This window comes from Sturnus vulgaris, chromosome 5 (genome assembly GCF_052056855.1).
Source record: "Sturnus vulgaris isolate bStuVul1 chromosome 5, bStuVul1.hap1, whole genome shotgun sequence".
NCBI classification, from domain to species: domain Eukaryota; kingdom Metazoa; phylum Chordata; class Aves; order Passeriformes; family Sturnidae; genus Sturnus; species Sturnus vulgaris.
In genome coordinates this window covers 16665506-16688313 of record NC_142247.1, presented here as the reverse complement: position 1 = coordinate 16688313, position 22808 = coordinate 16665506, and positions in this window count along the sequence as shown.

The following is a 22808-nucleotide window of genomic DNA, read 5'->3' as shown; positions in this document are numbered from 1 at the left end:
TAAAATCCAACTAATACAGTTGGATTCCATTTCTTTAATTATAAAATTCAAGAATTTTAAAGCAAGCTGGTATCTTTAAGACAGAATTGAAAATGTGACAGAAGGTAAAGGGAAGATTTGACTTCTAAACCCCAGGTGTCTACCATGGTAGGTAGACATGGATACCTCAGAAAGGCCACAGAATGTGATAGGAATCACTGACCATAAAAATGCTTTCCAAAACCCCAGTTCACTAACTTTAAGCTCCTATAAAAATGTCAAAAATCTGAAGCCATTGTGTAACATAGGAAAATATCACTTGGATTCAAAGGCATGTTCCACCATGATCCAATGTTCTAAGTGTCTGCAAGTGCAAGGAATATTTTAAACAAGATTATTTTAAATAAGTATAAAGCATGTTCTACACTAGAGATGAAGAATAATCCCAGTTCTTCCTCCTATCTTCCATTTTAACACCTTTTGTTAGTATCTGGTGTAGTCATGACCATATGACCATAAATACCAGAAAACTGAGGAAATACAGTGTGCATAGGATAACAGGTTTCCTCTATCTATTTCCTGCCCTCAGCTGTAATCTCCTGTTTCCCAAGGACAAAAAGCACAACCAAGAGAGCTGAAGGGCAAAGTGACTTCCAGAAGGACCTTGCTGGTTCACAGAGATTCAGAAGTTCTGAAACATGGAACTCTTACAAACACAAAAAGAAGAGAATTCATAAACTATCTTCTCTCAGATCCCCTTGGAGATTTCAACACATTAGATGCCTATAGTTTCATATCAGAAATTCAATTTAGCAAACCATATGTGTGTATTTAGCTATATCTTTTAGTTACATGCTCCTGTCCATATGCTTATAAACAAAAAAAGGAAAAGGAGCAATTTCCCCTTGCCACTACTAGCTTTTCAAAATGCTGCTCTTTGGAAATTTAGGAGTCATATTCAACCTTTCAATCAAATTAATTCTCAACTATTTTTTCCACATTTGGTCTTCTACAACATTAAGTTTAATTTCAAAAATTTTTTTGTTTCACTCTATTTGCCTCAAATGTGAAGAACTGTCATATAATGTATTAGCCTTATTTGGTCAAAGTGGGCCAAATAAACCAACCTCTTGTTGTTTCTTCATAATACTGTTGTTTCAGTGCTCAGATTGCTTTACTAATCTCTTTTAGAATGTGTTCCAAATTACCAGTGCATCAAAACGGAGCAAAATTTTACCAATGTCTTGTAGAATGACCATTCCCACCTCTGACCCTAAAATTATTTCAACTACTCCATCCTTGAATTTAATGAGATTTTTTTCAAAACTAGCTATTTAATTGTTTGTTCAGACTACTAGTGTTTGGACTGTGAGATTTTTGCACTTTATGCCATCACTTTTCTAACCCTTCAGTTGGAAAGGACATTTGACCCTTCTTGTAGAGCATTTTGGTCCCCTTGGCAGTGCCAAGGACTGCCAAATTAAAAATCCTTACAGACTTTTATTTGTTCATATCCTGACATTACTAATGAATGCATGAAACAGGAACAATCTCAGAACCAACTTCTGAGGGATGTCATTCCTGTTAATATGCGTTTGGCATAACTCATGAGAGCCCTATGAGGCAGTTTCTCATATAGTTCCTAGTTCTTTTATCAATCCCTTTACTTTCCACCTTAGAGAGTACTATCATATTAAAAAAACCCAGCAAAAGATACTTTCTTAAACTGATACAGATTAAGCTCACTGAATTAATTCCATCTAAGAAATTTATCATTTTAACAGAAAAGACTTAACATTAATGAAACACCATTCACTTTTGATGATCAACATTTCAATTTATCTCACTTTACCACTTCTCAATTACCTCTATTCTTGATTGTTCTTTGTTTCAAAAATGTGTTCTCAGTATTGAGGTCAACTTAACAGACCCATTTTTGCTTATATAACTTTTTTAGCTTTCCAGTAACATTTTTTTTTCTATTTCTCAATCATCAGGTGCTATCCTCCAAAATATAAATAACTATAACATTTTATATACTATTGTGCTTTGTACATTTAAAAGACAGAGTAGGAGGCAGAGTGCTAAGTACTTTCTGAGCTTCTATTTTGCTAACTTCTAAAAGGCATCTTTACAGAACAGTGGCTGCTTTGAAATATATATCAATATGCAAGGAGCTTTGCATAAGATCTATCTTGCATTCTGTTACTTGAAATATAACAACTCAAGCTAAATTTAGTTGTGATTAAGTCATTATCACCACTGTAATAATCCTGGAAGCGTAAAAGACTAAAGTACCACTGGTGGAAATCTTTCAATGAGCTGTAATCACTTCCTTTTAGGTCATATCTTTCTGTACTGAACTAAAAATATTTTTCTAAAGGTATTGTTCTTACTGACTACAGAACCGGAATTAGAAAAGATTTCCATAAAAAAACCTTGCATTTTAAAAGGATATTGTAAGCTTTTTTCACATCAAGCAAAATTTATACTTAAGAAGGGTTGTTTGCGTTTTTTAAAGAAAAGTAAATAGAGACAATAAATAATAATTTTGTTTGGGTTTGTTGGTTTGGCTCAGTTTGGTTTTAATTATAGATTGTGTTACTTGTTGATTAGTCAATAAGTGTTTGAAGAAAAATACCCCAGTAAAAGGAATTGAAGGAAATTTGTAACAAAATCTTTTTTATTTTTGGCACGGAAAAACCCTGAGAAGATCAATAAGTATTGCAGGAAGGTTTTGCTTCATTATATAATTGATCCTTCCAATATAAAGAAATGATTTATTTTATCAATTTTTCTGTTGTGATAGGTACATTAAAATTAATCTTCTACTCCCCACGTCTGTTGTAGCAGAACAGAATATTTCAAGGAGATAGACTCAGTATTTTATTCCTCCTTATAATTAATTATTACTCACAACAAACACTGGAAGACACAAAATATGCAATGTACTGGCTAATTGTCCCTTAGCGGAAACACATAGCGAAGTATATTAACTAAAATATTAACTTCATATTTAATGACCATGTATATTTCATTTTAAAAATTGTCAGTTTCCATGTCTGAGAAAAGGCAATGGAGAAATTACACATATTGAATTTAAGAGGAGACTGCAGTGCTTTGCCAAGTGTGATGCCAACCAATAGCATGCCATAGGCTAAAATTTCTCTATGGCTTTGATTCCATCTGGGAATAATGGCACAGCACAAACCCCTAATCTACATGACTAAATTGCCTCTTTCCAGGCAGCCTGTTATATCACATCTGTCTCCTGATCTGGGGTCCTGTCTTACAGTGGACACGAGATGTGATTATTTTAAATATGATTCAGAATTGTGATAAAGCCTTGAATTTACATCTCTCCTACCCTATAAAATAAAATTCCCTAATTTTTGTCAGAAAAACACTAGGTTTTCTGTCCATTGTCTCCAAAAAGTTTAGGAGTGTTTTTTGGGGGTATTTTGTCTGGTCGGTGGTTTTTTCTGTTCCTGGTACATATCTATAGAAGGCACAGTAGTCAGTGTTGTCTTTTGTACTGCAGTTATCCAAAGTTGCTTCATTGTCATCAGTAATGAAATGCAATACAGACACAAGTGTTACATTACACATTGTAAATTCTGGTCTTTATATGAATATCTATCTTTGAAAATAAGTAACTATCGACTTGCACCCCACGTTTGTTGCATGCATACTATGAGCTCCAGTTGCTTTACAAATTTGAAATTAGCATTATTTTGAAGGATCCAAAAGTACATTTCATCAATACCGTTTAACCACCTTTGTGACAGGGGAAAACATTGTCTGTGTCTCAATATTAATCTTTCCCCTTTCTCACTATTCATTACAAGAGATGATTTCCCAACCTGCAGCTACCTTCCACAGGTGTCACAGACAACTTCATTCATGTGATGCCCCTATCCATTTTCATCTGTGTTCACCTCTGAAAAAGACAAGGACTGTTGCCAAAGACCAGCATAGGTGATACCAGATGCATCCTGGTTTTTCACAGTGAAATATCAACTCATGGACCTGTTAATCACAGCTTTTAAGAGTATATAGAACTAATAACAGATGCAGAACACTATCAGGAACCACTGTTGTATTTTTTTAATGCAGATATCTCACAAGGACACAACTTTGTCTTAACTGTACTCTCAGTTAAGATAAATTATGACAGTAGGTGATCATTCAAAGGGTCAAAACTATGAGGATATAAAAAGTTTTTTCACCACAGTTATATTACAGAATTCCACGGTAATTTAATCTGGATGCTGATTGAAATTCTATGCTAATTTGCTAAATTGCTTGCTAACTTGGATAATCTCTTGCCTTCAGAAATCATTTTCAATAGGTATAATTTCAACAATGTACTTTATCTTGTTGGAGGACATTCAAGAATTATTTTTTCAAGCCACAGGGATACGATGTTTTTCAAACTGTAATCACAACATTTGATATGGTATAGCATAAAATCAATAAAGTAATATAAAATAAGATAAATGATTTATCTTTTTGGGAATCTTTTGGTTAAACGCATGACAAGCTTTGTGCTAAAAGCTACTGGCTGATGAAAATCTCTCATGAGCATGAGCAAACTGGATTATCAATTAGCTGTGTGTCTTCAAAAATCTTCTTTTCTCAAGCCTTCTTCAGTTACACCCTCATTTGTCAAGTGCCAGCGAAAAATGTTTGTGATGCACAGAAAAGCCTTGGTTGCAGACTTCCATTTTCTTCTTAAAAACTAAAGCTTGGTAAGCTTCACTAAACCCGTCTAGTAAAATCCCTTACAGCAAAAACAAAGCATGAAGAATTTCTTAAAATTAATTATTTCACTGATTTAAAATAATATTAAAGTCAAGCTGAAAAATTGTCAGCCACTCTAAGGTCCCAGGGCAAATCCTCAAGGTTAAGCAGTAACAAACTGGGATTGCAGAACACATTCACAGAGCTGAGACCTACAGGTCTGGGGTTGCCAAGGGTTTGGGTTTCAACTTCTATTAATGCCCAGAAGCAACCTATCCTCTAGTCACCTTGCGATGGACTGAGACTGTTTCTTAGTTTTTTTCCTGAGTCTTTCTGTATGTTTTTTATGTTTTATATTAGAAAAACTGGTATGCCTCAACAGCAAGAAATATAGTAGCTTTCGTATGGGCAAAATTTAATTTTGCATGTCAGAGTTAATAGAAAAGCTTTGACTTAACGATTCTCCTGAATCTGGGCATTACCATACTCCCTGGGAATTCAGATTGATTTGTTTTTTCCTCACTGATATTTTTAAGATATAAAAGCACTGAAAACCATAGTGTTTGCAGTGCATAATGCTAATCTGCTTTCTTTAAATTTTCTACTGCCAGCAAATGTTTCATCAAAATAAGACCACATCCATACGCTAGCTGGGAAAGAAGAAAGCAGAATTAGAAAAAGATTAATATTGTTATTAACCAAATCCTTTGACTCCCTCACAAGGAACAATTTTAATTCCCCATTTATTTATTGACATGAAATTTCTCTGCTCTTTCCCAGCTTGCTTTTCATAGTGAATTTAATGGCACACCAAGGCCTGTAAAGCAAAGGCAGCCTACTGGAGAAATGGCCATAAAGCTGTTATAACTTCATCACACTTCAATGGTATGCTATTTTTAATTTTAAACTTCGTGGCTCCTTGTGCCTCCTGGATAACTGCATCTCCAAGACTACAGTTACCTCTTCATCTCATAAACAATTGGAATAACAGCTGATCTTAGCTCTGCATATGCTGTTTTATTTTAAACCCAGTTTAGTATCCATAAAATATGTCAGGTTAACAGCACTAGAAATAGAAGCATTTTGATTGCTCTGAAATCATAGAAGGTGATGACAAAGTCTTACTTACAGAGTCACAAAATCAAAAAAATCATAGAATATTCTCAGTTGGAAGGGACCAACAAGGATCATCCAAGAGCAGCTCCTGACCCCAGGAACACCCCCAAGAATCACTCCAAATGCCCAAAAACATTGTCCAAATGCTTCTTGAACTCTGTCAAGAGTGTGTGCTGTGACTATTTCTCCTGGGAGGATGTCCCAGTGCCCAGCTCCCCTCTGAAATAAGAACTTTCCTCCAGGCTGAACAGACCAAGTGATCTCAGCTACTTTTGATACAGCTTCCCCTCCAGACCCTTCACCCCCTTTGGACAATCTCTAATATTTTCATATCTTTCTTGAATTCTGGCACCCCAAACTTCACAGAGTAGTCAATATGAGGCTGCACCAGTGCAGAGTAGAACAGGACAATCAGCTCCTTTGATCAGCTTTCTTCTCTATGTTACTCTGTCTGGACCACAGGTAGAAGAATTTAAAACTTTGTAAATCCCATGCTTAGTCATGGTGAAGAATTGAGTTCTATAGGTGTTCTATACCCTTCATAAATTATCTAAGAACTAATGAAATATTTTATTGCTCCTCCTTCTGAAACATTGTTCCACAACCTCAGTGCTATGAAGAGCATTTGCAGCATGACTCTGTCTCACTCCAGTGCTCAGGAGCTCTTTTACCAGTATAATATATTCATTTAAGCAATTTTTCCTCACATTGCAGTTTAACACAGAAAAGTATTCAGACAGTGGTCATAGTCTTTCTCAGCTTCTCTTTTGCTCTTCTAAATAAACAAAACACTCCAAGTCAGCTGTTAAATTAGAGGTTTTCCAGTTCTCTTAATAGCCAGTTCCAATTTTAAGATGGAGACTGAGTACACTTATTTTTATATTACTGTTAGAAAAGCACCATTAAATCATATTTGGAACTGAGAGGCATGTCTGGAATAAGCTGAGCCCCAGATTTCTATGCCTCTTTCCACATTTTTAAACACAAAAGCACCTTTATTCTCCAACATTAGTGTTAAGACTAAGGGGTACTCCTAACTAGTCCCATGTCTGTTCAGGCTTTCACACTTCCACTGCTGTTTAAAAGTTTACCTTCATACTAATAGTATCTTGACAATATTATTTGCCAAGAGTTGTCTTGAGATTGTCATCCTAACAGCCTGCAAGACAATACACCTCTGCTGACCTCCAGTCTTCCTAAAGGGGTCTTGTTTTGGCCAGTGCTCTATTGGTCACATCTATCTTAATGCTTTACTAAAGCCTCTGTGTACATGGTAATCAGCATGACAGCAAGGCTACAAATCACCAAAGGCACAAATAAAAATTCTGAGTTTGGTAGGGCTTGCTCAGAATATAAACATGGGACACAAGGGTGAAATCATGGATGATTTTCTTAAAGATGTGAGAAAAAATCTGAAATGCAATTATTTAGCTATACCCATACGTACAACTATATATAGATACATAAATAAATCTCTGCATCTCAAAAATGTCAGGGAAATCTGAATTAGACATGAATTTCCTGTCACGGTTATCACTAGCAAAGTCTTGCTAGTTTTATTGCACAATTCAGAGAGGGACATTGAAAAAACCCCAACAAAACAGTAACAACAGAAACCATGAAGACCATTTTCCTCTGGCAATTATAGCATGAACAATGTTTCAGATTCAGTTTAGACCGTATTTGGTCATGAGTATATCTGAAAGTGATTTCAGCCATTATTATTATCAGTCACTCTGCAGTGACAAGACCAATGTGTCAGCACCATGGATGGGAGAGCAGGATATTTTTTTTTCCCAAGAGGCATACATCAATGTCTCCAAGAGAGGAGAAAAGAGAGAGTGAAATATTTCTCAGACTGGTTTTATTTGATCTATTTCAGACTTTGATATACAGAAGAAATGAGTCAGTGTTTGGCTTCATGGAACTATCACAAGAAAAACCTTTCACTCTTATCTCAGATAATGCTCAAATTGCAGCCAGACAGCAGTGGAATGGAAAATCAACAGATGAAAAAGAATGGTTTGAGAGTGAAGATATGAAGGGGAAAACTATTAAAAATACAGGGCTTAATTATGCCTAGTTTCTCTCTGCATCAACTTATTGTCCATTAAAGTCAAATCTGGGTAGACTTCACTGCTCAGGTTAGAAAAAATTCAGTGGAAGAATGAAACATCTTGAGAATAGAGGACCCTAGTTTGAAACATATTTACAGATAAATTTGCAGATGATGTGAGTGGAATAAATTGACAAGTTTTTATTTTCTCCAGAACAACTGCATATTTTCTGTAGAAAGTCTGACGTTATGTAGAACAATTACGTATAAATTACTGCTATGCAACTATTAAATGAATAGTTGTGTAACCAGAATTTACAAAATTCTGAGGATGATTCTACATTTCCGGATTGAAAGGTTATTTTTTCCTCTTAAATATCCAAATGAGCCCTCCAATATTCAGATCTAGCAAGAGTAAGAATGGGAGTACTCTGAGGGATTGTGAACATCCAGATTGAGATGCAAATGTAATATAATTTATTTGTCCACCTTATAAAAAGTGAAATGGAAATCACATGACCATTTTATAATGGAAGTGCTAAAATGTGTATAACGGTTTTGTGTTGTCATGCCTTGGTACTTATGTATTAACACTTTGCTGGAATGACCACAGTAGGAGATGCTTTCTGTATGAGAGTCAGGGTTGTTCAGCCAGGAGAAGAGAAGGGAGACTTTTGTAACAGCCTTCTGAAGGGAGCCTACCAGAGAGATGGAAAGAAACATTTTACAAGGGCACGTAGAGACAGGACAAAGCAAAATGGCTTCAAACTGAGAAAGAACAGGTTTAGATTAGCTATTATAAAGAAGCTTTTTACAGTGAGGGTGGTAAGCACAGGAAGAGGTTTCCCAGAGAAATGGTGGATCTCCCACCTCTGGAAGCATTCAAGGCCAGGTTGGATGAGGCTCTGAGCAACCTGGTCTAGTGGAAGGTGTTCATGGCAGGGGGGCTGGAACTCGAGGCTTTTAATGTCCTGTCCAAACCAAGACATTCTATATTCTATGATTCCAGTCTGTGGGATTACAAAACTGTTGACATTGGTGCACTGCTCTTGGTACACACATGCACGGGGACCTGACAAGAATAGCACAGGTCATTCTGACATCTCACACCATGAATAAAAGAGAATGGCCAGTTTTCCTTCTTCATCCCTGTGACGGGAATGGGAACATTTTACAAAATCTTCTGGCAGCAAGAAAATCTAGAAGGCATGATGTCCCTCTGTTCTGTCTCCCAAATGCTAGCAAGCAGTTATAAAAGCAGCCTCTCCTTATTGTGAAACATCTCACAGGGGAGAAGGTTGGTTGAAGGTAGTGATCACAGTTGCTGTTTGTTTTAGTCTCTCGGCTGCCTGAGGCTTTCTGTCAAAAAATGAAACAAAGCCTAGCCCAGAATACAGTTGTTTTCCCAAAGTAAACAATTTCCTAATGGTCTAGCTACAAGTACTTAGCATTTTCCATCACAGTCTAATTCACAGTGTTCATTATGATTATGTTAGGATACATGGCACATAATAAGTAGGCTTAATTTTTTTTCCGTACCAACAAATTAGCATCTAGGAAGTCTCCGTTAGACTTCTGTAGTATTTTCTGGATGTATGAATGATTTCTCAGCAGTGAAAAAATTGCTTCTGGGTTGCAAATTCACACAGTCTCATCTCTTCTTCAAACTAGGTTTTCACACTGTTGCAATGCAAGATCTAAACTTATTAGACATGAAAAGCAATATATCAGAAATGCATATCAGGAACATAACTTCCATAGGAAAGTTCATATTTCCACTCAAAAGATAAGTGGTCACCACTATATTTTAATGACCTTTGAATCAAATTTAATTTGAGGTTGTGTGTTTGCCACTTTCCTGGGCTACAATAATCATATTTGGCTGCTCTTAAATCTCATTGATTTAATTCCTAATAAAATTCCATAAAAATTTACTGAAAAGAAGCTAAGAATTTTAGGAAGCAAAGAGATAAATTATTATGAAGGTTTTGCTAATCTTTTGAAAGCAGTTAATAAAAATATGTAGCCTATGTATTATAAGTACTCTGGTATTATCTAAGTAGAGTATTTGTGATGATGTATTCCCTCAGGTATTAATTGCATGACTGTTTGTTTTACAGAAAGTATTTAAATGTAAATTAGAAAGATTAGCTTGCTCAATTTCAACTTTTTTACTGCTAAAACACAACCTACACAGTGAATTACCTACAACCTACACAATTATGATGTTAATCACTGCTACATTACTTTTTTTCACAGTACAGACTTCCTTGTTTCATATTTCTGAGGATTATTTTTCTGGCACCTCTCCTTACTTTTGTGTATCAATGATATGGGGTTATCTATTTCATGTTATATGATTTCTATTTGTATGTCACTTTTTCTGTATGAAAATGCTAAAAATTCATAAATATATAAAAAAAGAATAGAAAGATTGATTTCCTTTTCCCAGGAGTTGTGTCAGGTCTACATTAAATCAGAAAATAGTTAAAGAAATGCTGTCTCTCACTAGCATTTGATTTTCCACAAAGGACTTTCAAAAACAAAACAAGCACGAGTTCTCTCAGCTGTGTGCAGACCATTTTGTGTTTAGCAAGCAGGAAGCACACTGTCATTTGTTTATGTCATATTATTCCACTGAGTGACAAGAACAAATGCCGATGAAGCACTAAAGAAAATGCACTTAAGATATGTACCTCAGCTTGCATCAAGGGGCACTGGGTTGTTTTTGTGAGCTGCAATAAAGTGGTGCCTGTGTACAACATACAGAATAGAGGACTGCCAAAGTGATCTACAAAATTGGAAAAAGGCAAAGTTTGGCAGATCCTGCATTCCCAAGGTGCAGTGAACAGTTATTATCAATTTGAACTCACTTTCTTAATATTTCCTTACTTCTGACTGAGCAAGGCATTGAATGAACAAATGTATTCTTAAGGAAAAACTGTGAGGATAATGGAAATAGCAAATATAAAATCAATGCAAAAACTCAGAAGGCAAAAAAATTATATATTTATATTTAAATGTTTACAGACAAATCCTAAATTCCCAGGATGAATGATACTATCACATACTCAGCCTTTATTTTCATTAAAGGAATTAATCCTCAGTCAGTTGAATAAGTTACCTTTTCTTATAGAGCCTCTTTCTTTTCCACCTAGGTAGCCATAAACTCTCTTCTGGTTTCTTGCTCATTCACTGCAAAAAGGTGGCAAATAAAATTTTTTGAAAATTAAATTTAAACACCTTACAGCCCTCAATTGTAACATTGATTTTTGTGACCACCCTCAAAGGACTGAAATAAAATTTTTATTCTATTTTATTCCAAATATAGATTTGACACACATTGTTTTGCAAAGTGGAATTCATGGAATCAATTAAAATATGAGTAAGTATTGCAAACTGGTTTGCATTCCAAGCAGGAAAGCCTGTGGGAATACACGAATGCTGCAATGGCTCTCTTGGGAAGGAAACTCTAACATTCAAAAAATGTGTCATTTCCTACATGATTAACAGAAGTCATACTCCAAGAACACACATACACCCTGTCAACTTGTCTCAGATTTAGAACTTTTGCTGCACACAAACAAAAATCCTTCCCCAAAGTTGCTCTGCCTAAGCAGTATTGTTAGTATTACAGATCTTACTGAATGCATCTCCCTGAACAGAACACATTTCAAGGTTTCTCAGATGTTGCTGTTCTCAAAACAAAGCAATAAATGCTGTATTTCAAGCCCAGTATCAGGAATGTAATTCTGAGATAGAATCTGCTAAGTAACTTTAAAATTGGAAAACATAAAATGTGTATTACACTTCTCTCTTTAAAAAAAACACAAAACCACACAATATTTTTGTCACTCAGGCGTTTAATTAGAATTTCAAAAATAGATTAATTGTAATTGAAAATGTAATAAACTACAGTTTGGGATTTTTTTTCTAGGGAAATCCAAATTAACATAGTTAATGAAATTACTTTACTTTTTTGCTTTGTCAGTAAACTAAATCCCTTCCACAGCTTTCTATTTGGAAAAAAACCCCAACCAAACAGATAATCTGCTAAAGCAAATGGTCTGCTTTTTCACCCAGGGATTACAAAAGCTATTAAGGCAAATTCCTATGAACTACATCAACGGTACTTTAAAATGAACTTTTAACACCTTACAAATGTTATTTTATTGGAAAAAAATGACACCAATTTCTCTAAGTGCTAGAGGGATTTAAACAGTGGTAAGATGAAGTGAGTGGTTTTATGAAGTGTATTATCTTCTGGATACTGGTTTGTTGTAGATTTTAAAACCATTATCTCACTAAGCTCTCAAGTAATGCTAAGAATGCCTATGAGCTCATTTGAAGCTGATACACAGTGTAATAAAGAAAAACAATATATTTTCTTCCAACTGTCAAACCAGCATGAATGAACTAAGCCACTCTGGACATGTTTAAGGAATGTGAAAAAAACCCTGTAGGGATCAAGCAGGAGGTTCCCAGTGGTGGGGAAATACGTATGAGCAGGTTTGGGATTCTCTGTTCAATGCCAACAGCTCAGCAAAGAAGATTCTTTCTCTGGATGAGTTGCTCCACATGGGGAAAGCAAAGTTGTGCTTTGCTGTGGCTGAACTGCAGCAAAATGTTGTTACAGGGAGTCTGTGTGTGTGGGACCTTGCACTGTGCTGAGAGATTCTTGTTGCTTGATTCCTCAAATGTTCAACAAAATGTAACTTCAAAACATAGCACAGGGAGCAGACAGCAAAAATATACTTGAGTATTTGGGAAGGCACACAGTGCACAGATAAATCAAAGGAAGCTCAATTCTATTTCTTCATCTAAATAATTTTTAATTCGTTTACAAAATTCCATAAATCTGTATTGCTTTAAAAAATGCATACTATTATTGGTTTGGGAATAAAGCATTTTCTTTCAACATAATCAAAGCATGACACAGTGCTGAACTTAAGAATAATTTCCACACTAAAATTAAAACATTTCATACTACTAGTGTCAAGAAAGGGCGAATATTTTGAGTCCAGCTCTTTTTTTTGTTCTAAGTGACTTCTTTAAAAAAATTAGCATGATTCTAGAAAGCATAAATATTTTCACATCAATGAGAAAATGTTATTAAATAATTTCTGACTGAATTAAGAGATAGAATTGATTTTTTTTTAATGTGAAAATAACTTTCCTTTTCTACTCTTAATAGAGCTTTTGGTTGATGGTGATATTTATCTTCCTAATGATACTGTATTAGTCCTTGCACATTTTTTCAGGGTAGCCTGAGTACAGGGAAAAATCTCCATGTGTATGTGTATGTAATATTTTGTATATCTTTGATGTAAAGAGTGATAAATATATAATAAAATTCCTTCTCTTTTAATGCTTTTAATGATTTAGTAGTCACCACAAGACACTTCTCATCACTTTCTAAAATGAAAATATACAGTCTTATTGGTTGATGCATTTGCATTTAAATTATTTGCTAATATAGACAATACATTACTGTGAAAATTTGTGGTTTTAAACTAATTCATCATTAAATCTGACATTTTTATGGTAGGTCTGTCAATCAAATGACAAATAGCTGACATGAAAAATGTGTGCTGCTATTCAAATTATAATTATTTAATCTTAATCTTTCTTTATTAAAAAACAAACAAAAATCATTAGGTTAGATGTTGCACATGAAGAATCTGTTTCAAATCAAACTGCTGGGAATCCTATTTGAATATTTCCAGCAGAGAACATAATTTTCTAAATTAGCAAAAAATACTTTATTTTAATGTATTTAGAACAAACCAAAACCAAACCAACAAAATTCCAGCTGGATTTATCACTAGAAACACAGCTCTGTGACTGAGTAGCTGTGGGGTAGATAACAGGACATTCCTAAATGAAACATCAGGAAACATCACTTTATTTGAGGCTTCAAGTAAGCTTTTTAAAGAGCTTAATTAATTTACTTTGAATATTTTAAACCTTGTATTACTACCATTTTGACAATGTGATCATTTCAGAACTTGAAATGTCTGAAGGCTTTAGTTTAATGGCTCAGTTCTATTTTTTTATTTCATAATTCAAATTTCTTTTATTAAGATGAGCAGTAATATTGCTATTTTACGTGACTGTTGGAAAAAGGTCTAGAAGTGTCAAAGATAAGAGATACCTAGAGATTAAACGTGGTTTTTGTTACAGGAGAACTGATAACAGGTTTATTAGGAAAATGTGGGCACTATATCTATTTTCAGTGACATATTAATTATTTATGAATAAAATATGATTTGCAGTGAAATAGATGTAATCTTATTATTTTATTTTATTTATCTACTTTTATGTCTTCCAGTACTGCAAATCTGTTCACTTTCCAGTCATTGTGGCTTTAATATCACAACAAAAAAGGAAAGATAGGAAGCATTAATACTATAAAGTTTAAAATATTCACATATAGGAGACTGCAAAAAAAAATTTAGGCTTTAATTTTAAAATAAGTAAAAAGCTGCCTGCATAGTTTTAAAAATCTGCCTAAAAGTGCTCGGTCTTGTATGTTAAAAAAAAACAAAACCTAGATGTTAACCTAACTTAAAAAGTCAATTCTCTTTACCTTTTACTTTCATATTTTCTTAAAATAAGGTCTTTAAAAAAAAATCTGAGAATTTAATAAAGTTTGGAGAAACCATAGAAAAGAAATTATAAAGAACCTGCGTGTTTCCTATCTTGTGAGAAGAAAGCTGTATTTGTTACTTGGTAGTTAGTCCATTATTTGTACTCAAACTGCAGCCCTAGCTGCTCACTCAGTAAAGGCTCAGAAGTGTGATCAGGAACATTTTTTAACTGATTGAGTTGGTTTTATGGAAACCTGAATTTCTGCAGTGTCTCTGAACATGCACGGTTACATTTGTTCATCTCTGCCATCCTACATATCTTTATTGTGCCAGGGTGATGAACATGAAGAGGTGAATAGCCTGCTTTTTTGATAGACTCTGCCAATTTTAATAAAGGCTAGGATAGTGCTTTTGAAAAGTTACCTGAAGAGTGCTATTAAAATCAAGCTTTAATTGAGGTATCCAGCTTATTCTCATCCTGATCTCATCAGTTTTCATTCACATGTGACACGTTGCCAGCTTGCAGTAAGAACTTATAATAAAAGGTGCCCCAATGGGAAGATAAAAGCCAGGATGGAAAGAGCTTATTGCTTGAAATGAATTCAACATGGGACTGATGGCTTTTAGCAAGATAAGTAGTCAAGACCGCTCAATGACAGCCATCTCTTATTTATTTACACTAAAATCCTATTTATCTGAAGGTCTTGGCCCACAACATAAATTAGTAGGTAACCAGAAAACTTGTCACACAGATCAGATCATTAAGGTTGCTCTGTGTATTTCAAAGTGCACAGCTAAATTAATCTTTTCTGCAGAAAAGAAGATCTTTTCTTCTGGTAAAGAAGAGCACACGAAGTCCCACAAATCTCAACCTGGTAGGTCCCAAAAGCTGCTCCTGCCCAAGGCTAGAGTCAGTACTCAATATAACCAGTTCTCAAATAATGAAGTGTGCAGATAAATCCTGGCATAGGGGTGCCAACCAATAGCACTATGTAACAAACCTAGAAAGGCTGAAAAAAAGCATATTTAATTCAAATGAAATTGCAAGGAAAACCTTTTACATAGAACATAAATATCCAAGCCTTATTTCAATGTATCAAGTGTTATTAAGACTGTGCCCTGTAAATCTTTCTGCTGCTGTATTTTCCCTCTGGGTAGTCACCTACTCTAGGTTTCTCAGCTCACACTGTTGTGATCTCATTTGTGTTTGTCCTTGTGATTCATACCACCTTCACTACCATTTGTGTGTCTAAATGCAGTGCTACAATTAAGATTGCATCTTTAACATTTCTGTTCAAATATTGTATTCAAGATTTTCTGTAACCCAGGTATCTATTCATATGTCTCTGAATGTAAAGCAAGCATTAGATACTCATGTTAAAGTCCAGCTGACAAACTGAAAACAGTGATATTTTAATTCAAAATCTGCATGGAAGAGCTATCTTCAGAAATATAGTTTTGCCAGCTGCCAGGATTAAGGAGCATTCTGGCTGTGAAAAATATTCAATGTGGGCCTGTATAAACCTGGATTGCACCTTTGCTGGAGGGATGTTTGAGAAGATGGCTGCACTAAGCTGATGCTTTCAGTGGTCTGGCCTGTCACAGCAGAGAGTCTGAACACCACCCTCCATGGAAACAAACTAAAGGTGGTCTGAGACAGGGCATGGTTTCAGCAGACTTCTGGCTTGAGACAAGGTAACTATTTATACCAGGTTTGGGGGGTTTTGTGGTTTTCTGAGAGGCAGGGTTGGGTTTTTTTATGGTTTTTTTTTGTTGTTGTTGTTGTTTTTTGTTTTGTTTTGCAGTTTTGTTGTTGTTGTTTTTGTTGTTGTTGTTTGGGGGAAATTTTTATCTTATATGAACACGATGTTCCCTAGTCTTTTAAAACAGATCCTTTCCTTTCTTGTACTATTTCCCAGTTCCTGTCTGTGGTGAGTTTCTACAGCTACAAGGACATGACAATCCAAGATGGTGATTATTCTGTGAACAACTAGGGTGACTGAAAATATTGCTCATTGCAGTATTGAAAGCCTAAAATCCTTAAATTCATGCGTGGATTAAGCATCATTGAAAGCTATAAATTATTTGTAATAAACTAATTAACAATGACCAAATCAGATAATTTTTGGCTGATCAGATAATTTCCATCATTCTCACTTTGTACAACTTCTGCAAACAATCTAGTACAAACTTCTGCTAAATGTGAAATGTCTTTTGAAGCAAAACCCTGGCAGTTTCAGTTTCTTCCTCAAGATTTCTCTAAAAGAGCTGTGTCTTAAAAGGTAACAATAGCATCTCTATTAAGAGGGGAAAAGGCTTCAAAATTCACCTCTAAAACAGAGCTCAAAATCTCCATCTCACTTTCTGTCATGATTTAAAAATATGAATATATATTTCAGTCACAATTAGTGCTAAAACAAGCAGGGTTATTATTCTTCCTCATTTTTGGGGGGCTATGCACATGGAGGATGCCAGACAAATAGTACTGAGAGATCCAGAGCCTTGAGGATCAAGTTCACTTACAGGGCTGGGATGTAAGGTGCTCCTTTTTTACAGCATTTTGTTATTGGGTCAGTACACAACATCAACAGACAAAAGGTTTTTCATCTAGTGGAAAGTAAAAGAAGGCAAATCTATTTTGGCTCCCAGTCGGAGTGGTAGTAAAAATAAGATTGTGTTAAATAAATATGTTTTAGGACTACTTAGATGTGTTTTATAGTAAGAATAAAGTAAACACCCTTGGCATAATTTCTTTCAAGGCTTTTTAAGATATAGATTCCTACAGTTAGGTTACAGAACAAAATACTTGGCGTTTAGGTGTAAAAAAAGGGAAATTAAGTCAGATTACTATAAGGATAGAACAGATAGTAATAGAAACTAGACATATCAAAATTTAAGACAGAGGAGAATTGCAAGAAACATCAGATATCCTGAAAACTCATTCCAGTCTTTTAGTGACAAAAAGAAGGGCAGATATGCTCATCTATTTCTCCCTGGTTTGGAAGGATGTTGCCATGTGATACTGAGATGTTGGGTGGTATTTACCAACATTTTTGCTTCTGCCTTTACTGAAAAATTGTCACCTTAAAGTAAAGCAAGCAAAAGACTATTGTAAAAGTAAAGAACTAATTGTTCCCTACATATCATAGTAGGCATGATAGGTAATAATGGATACTAACTGCACCAAGAGGGATTTGAGTTAAGAAGCAGAAAAAGCTTTCAACTAGCATGGATAATGAGTCATTGGAATAATTCAACTGGAAATTGTGGAGTCTTAATTTTGAGCCTTTATAAGGACACCTCAGGCAATTTGTCAAGAGTAGTCCATGATGGGAATAGCATCTGTCACATTATGACTCTGACGAGGCAGAAGGAAAGTCCAGGTGATGTTCTTGAGGCTCCTTCAGTTCTTATTCTCCTATGACTTTTATTGTTTACTGTTATTCAGAAAACTAATAAACAAAATCATATCTACTGGCTTTCTATTACACACATACCTGCAATCTCCAGAATTCCTGATTGCCTTTGGGAAGCATTATATAGCTATTGCAGCTATGTCAATAATTTTTATATCACCTGTGGGACAAGTTAGCATTTGTAAACAAACATATTGTCAGGCAAATTTAGATCAGTCTTTCCTTTGACTTGAAGAGGAGCTCAATTGCATCATGTAGATTCAGACAGCTAAGTTGTCATCTGGTCTCCCAGGGCTCCCTTTGTAGTCAGCACATAGATGGGCACTTCCAGGAAGCAACTGAGAGCATGAGACTAATTTATGTCCTCTAAAGACTAGCCAGATAACTGAGCAGGTTATTAAAGTAAATTAAATTGCAAACCAGTAGTTGGACAGTATTAACACTCTCCTTCAATACCTTCATAATGCCTAAATTGCTAAGCAATAAATAACCAATATTTAGAGAGAAGATATGAAAATATATTGTGGAAAAAATAAATTAATCACATCCACAGAGTTTAAAGACTTTGCTGCAATCTCTCCTCCCATTTCTGTACCATAAATAATATCAGGGCAAACTAACTGGTTTCCCTTACAAATCAATGTGAAAAAAAATCTGATATAGGTTGGTTATGTAAATATTTAGTGAAAAGTAAAAGAAGGCAAACCTATTTTCGCTCCCAGTCGGAGTGATAGTAAAAATAAGATTGTGTTAAATAAATATGTTTTAGGACTACTTAGATGTGTTTTATAGTAAGAATAAAGTAAACACCCTTGGCATAATTTCTTTCAAGGCTTTTTAAGATATAGATTCTTACAGTTAAGTTACAGAACAAAATTAAAGAACACAGGAAAAGGTTTCTCTATCCTTCAGCTTCCTGATCTGCATCAATTAAAATTATCCTAGGATCAAGAGTGCTCCTGTTTCCAGCCATAATATTTAATATTCTTTTCTTATCTAATGAGGTCCAGCTGAGTAAATCCCCAACACTGAGAGAATATTGATGAGTGAAAACATAATATTTTCTTCTTACTATCCACTTAAAACAATTGTTCAGAAGATTGTTGGGTAAACTTCTGCATATGGTGGGATTGTGTAAAGAATAAGGATGAGGTTGTGACTGAACAGCACAAGAAAGAACCCAGGACTGACTTGTTACTTAATTGGTTAATTAGTTAGTTAGTTAGTTAGTTAGGTTGGTTGGTTGGTTGGTTGGTTTTGCAGGGTAGGCATATCATAATTTCATAAAATTTTAAAATTATTATTTATATTCCATCTCACTATTTTAACTGGATATCACATTTCATTGACACGTTTATTCAGCACAACTTCACTAAGCCCCAGGATAATTAGTCTCACACTGAACAATGAGAATTGACAGTTTAATAGAAAAATAAAACGTTTGCTATGTACAAATAATGGAAAAGTCCACACAGTTTTCAAGAACTTTAGTTGGAACTGTGATGATAATTAGAACTACTAAATACTGCCATGAGACAGTTTTGACCCATTTAATCAAAAGGATATATGTCATATTAATACTGTCATTACTGTGCAAATTAATCTAAACATCCATATTTATTCTTTCTGAAATACTCCTTTAAATGCATAATTCATATTGATGCAAAAAATACTTAGTTACTTAACTTGCGGTATGAATGCAATACTAAAATTTAAATTTTTTTTTTCTTTTATTTTCTCATCGACCAGCTTGTGAATCTTTGCCACAGTGTCATAAGTAACTTTGATGGCTGTTGCCTTCGGGGTCTCCCTTGTGCTGAGGGGGCTCAGAGTCACTTCCACAGACACCAGAATGCCAGGTGCTGCATATTGAGGGGTTTATTGCACCCTGCTGCTGCAAGGGGAAGGATTGTTTCTCCCCAGGATCTCTCATAAAAGGACATTGCTTCTGGACTGCTGGCAGGAATGTTCAACAGCACCCATGCAAGTACTCTGCAGACTTATGGAGGTTACCAACTTCCAAAGCTTAGATAATGCTGCAGGAATTGGTGCTGAATAAATAATTCAGCATATACTTTCTTATGATTAAAAAAATATACACAAAAACTTGTGTAGTTTGACTCAGATTTAAGCTACTGTTAAAGTAGGAGCTTTTATTGCAGATGTCTTTTGCCTATTTATTTCTTTTGGCAAAAAAAGAGCCTTTTCTAGAGGTTTAATGGCAGTATAATAGAAACTTCATTGTTTTCATCCTTTCCAGATGCTTCCTGCATTATGTAGAAAACTAAAAAGTGCAAATTTTAGTATCTCTTACAAGACAAGGAGTGCAGTTCAGAAAACAGTGTGGATCCTTATTTGTCCAGAAATATGATGTTTATTTTGGTTAGAATGGGACATGCATCAATAGACACACATGAAACAAAAACAAAACAATAATGAAAAAATAAATCTATGAAGTACTCCAGTTATGGAAAATATTATATACAGTTTTTATTTTAGATAGGACAGCTAGGACTGTCTGCTGACTACCTCTTCCTGACACCTGCCAGTGTCCAATAGATATATTTGGTTAGTGCTGCTTACTATTGTATTGCTACCACTAGCTGTTTTAAAAACAGTAGGCTAAACAAAAGCAATGCCAACAACCACTCTGTAAAATTTTCTTGTGTCTGAATATAAAGCTTGGTTTTTAGGGTTTTTTTTATAGGGTCTAGATACAAAACTACAAATGACATTCACTCTGAATGATGTAAAAAAGGATGACACAGGAACATTCAAATCTTTAGTAATTAATTGAAGAGCCTGGGACTTATTTGACACAAAAATTAATAAAAATGAAAGCATGGAGAAATTCTATTTCCTGCTGTTATGTTATGTAACCCATTTTCTGTTTAGAAATTAGGCCACAAGAAGTTACAGAATCACAAACTAGTTCAGCTGGCATTTGCGTACAAATATGGAAACACTGGCTACAATAACCTACTGGTGTAAAGGTTACTTCAAATGTCCTGTCGTCAACTTCTTTTATGGTTGTCATAACATTTCTTTATATAAATATGTTGGAGGAATGAAGCCATTTTAAGAAGATTTTGAAAGAGTTTTTTCCTTTCAAAGTTTGCTTATCCTGAAATGCCCAGCTTTTAGGAGCACCTGTTTTCTCACATGAAATATTTATATAATTTGTTTATTACTTTTGTATTTTATGGAGGTATGCAGCTGTGGATTTTTGGTTTAACCTTTTAAAAAGAAATCTGCAGCTTTATCATTTTGTTACATTTAAAAATAAAGCAGGCATCATCCTAGAGATCTGGCAGCCTTTCTACTTCAAAGCTCATAATTTAGTTAAGTCCTCTAATGGAACTATATTTCATATATGCTTTATGCTTGTGTTACTCCTCAGAGAACCTAAAGATGAAAATAAAGTCATTTACTGCATAAGGAATAGTGACTGTATTGGCCATTAACCTCAATATGTTGCATAGACTAGAATGGGGCATATAAAACACTCATAGTAGTGAGATTTGACAGTACAAGACATTTATTCAAGCCAAAGTATTGCTTATAGAAAAGAACTCACAGATATCAGTGCTCACACTATTGTGTGCTGCCATCTTCTCCAGCCAGATAATTTGTTTTCTGCTTCATACAATATTTGAACTTCATGCCCCAGGCATCTTATTTTCTTACAATTTCCTCTTCTCCTATAATAATAGTATTGAAAAAAGTGTTATGCCATATTAACTTATAAATGAATTTTTGTCCATTAGCACTGTTCTTTAACTTTAAATGCAAGTATAATATAATAATCACTGGGATATACATTATACTGCTTATATGAATAACATTTTGCTAAAAATTAAACCTTTTTCGCATTTAATTTGCATGTAAGGGCATACACAAATTTTTATTTTTTAAAACTTTTGAAAACTATCTTAGTTTTTCAAAACAAGGAAAAGGAGAATGCTTCCATGACTAACTTCCTCCAAGCCTCTGGTTGAATGTAAATATCAGTTTATCTGTTTCTAAAATTTTATGTAAATGCATGAAACTCCAAAATGTTCTGGAAAAGTGACTTATCTGCTGGAGCCCAATGATACAAATCCTCTTTGCTGCTAGGTACACTTCCAAATCTGGCAGAATTGGGCTATTTATAGATAATACTTTAAAAAAAGTGCTGTGTGAAAATATTGTGTAGATTATAAATTCAAACACTCAGAAGTCAGAAACTGTCGGTTTAGTTAAATTCAGTCCCTCTGTTTTTGTATACTTGAATTACAACACAGGCATCTCTCCTGGTAATACACAATTTCCTACAGGAAGAATGAAAAATGTAATTTGTTTGAAATTTTAAGTTTTTTTCCAGTCCTCAGAGAAGTCAGTTTTTCTATGAAGCAGATATTTGAATGTGTTTTGGATATTTGTGGGCACGTGGATATTTGACCCTGTTTGTTCATTTTCCTTTATATGAAATATATATATATATATATATTTTCTTTATGACATTTCTTTAAAAACGCTAAAGATACTACTATTCTTCACACTTTATTAATTGGAAACTGGAATAAATTGAATAGAGACAAAAATGTATTCTTTAATTTAAGACTACATTTGCACATTTTATGTACAAGCAGAGTTCTTATTGACCTGGTTTGTAAATCTTGACCTAAATTCTTCTGAGCATCAAACATCACTTTTGGGTAACCAAAACCAAATAAATTTCAATTAATATAAGCTTCTCTTTATTTCTTTTAAAGGCAAAACTACAATCTGATTTTACAGAAGTAGCAGTAAATCATCATAACCAAGAAACCATTTTAGCCTAATTTTCTAAGACATGTTTTTATTCCTGTCTGTGCACACACAGTCACATTTGTTCATTTTTGAACTTACTGATAAATTTAAACTAAG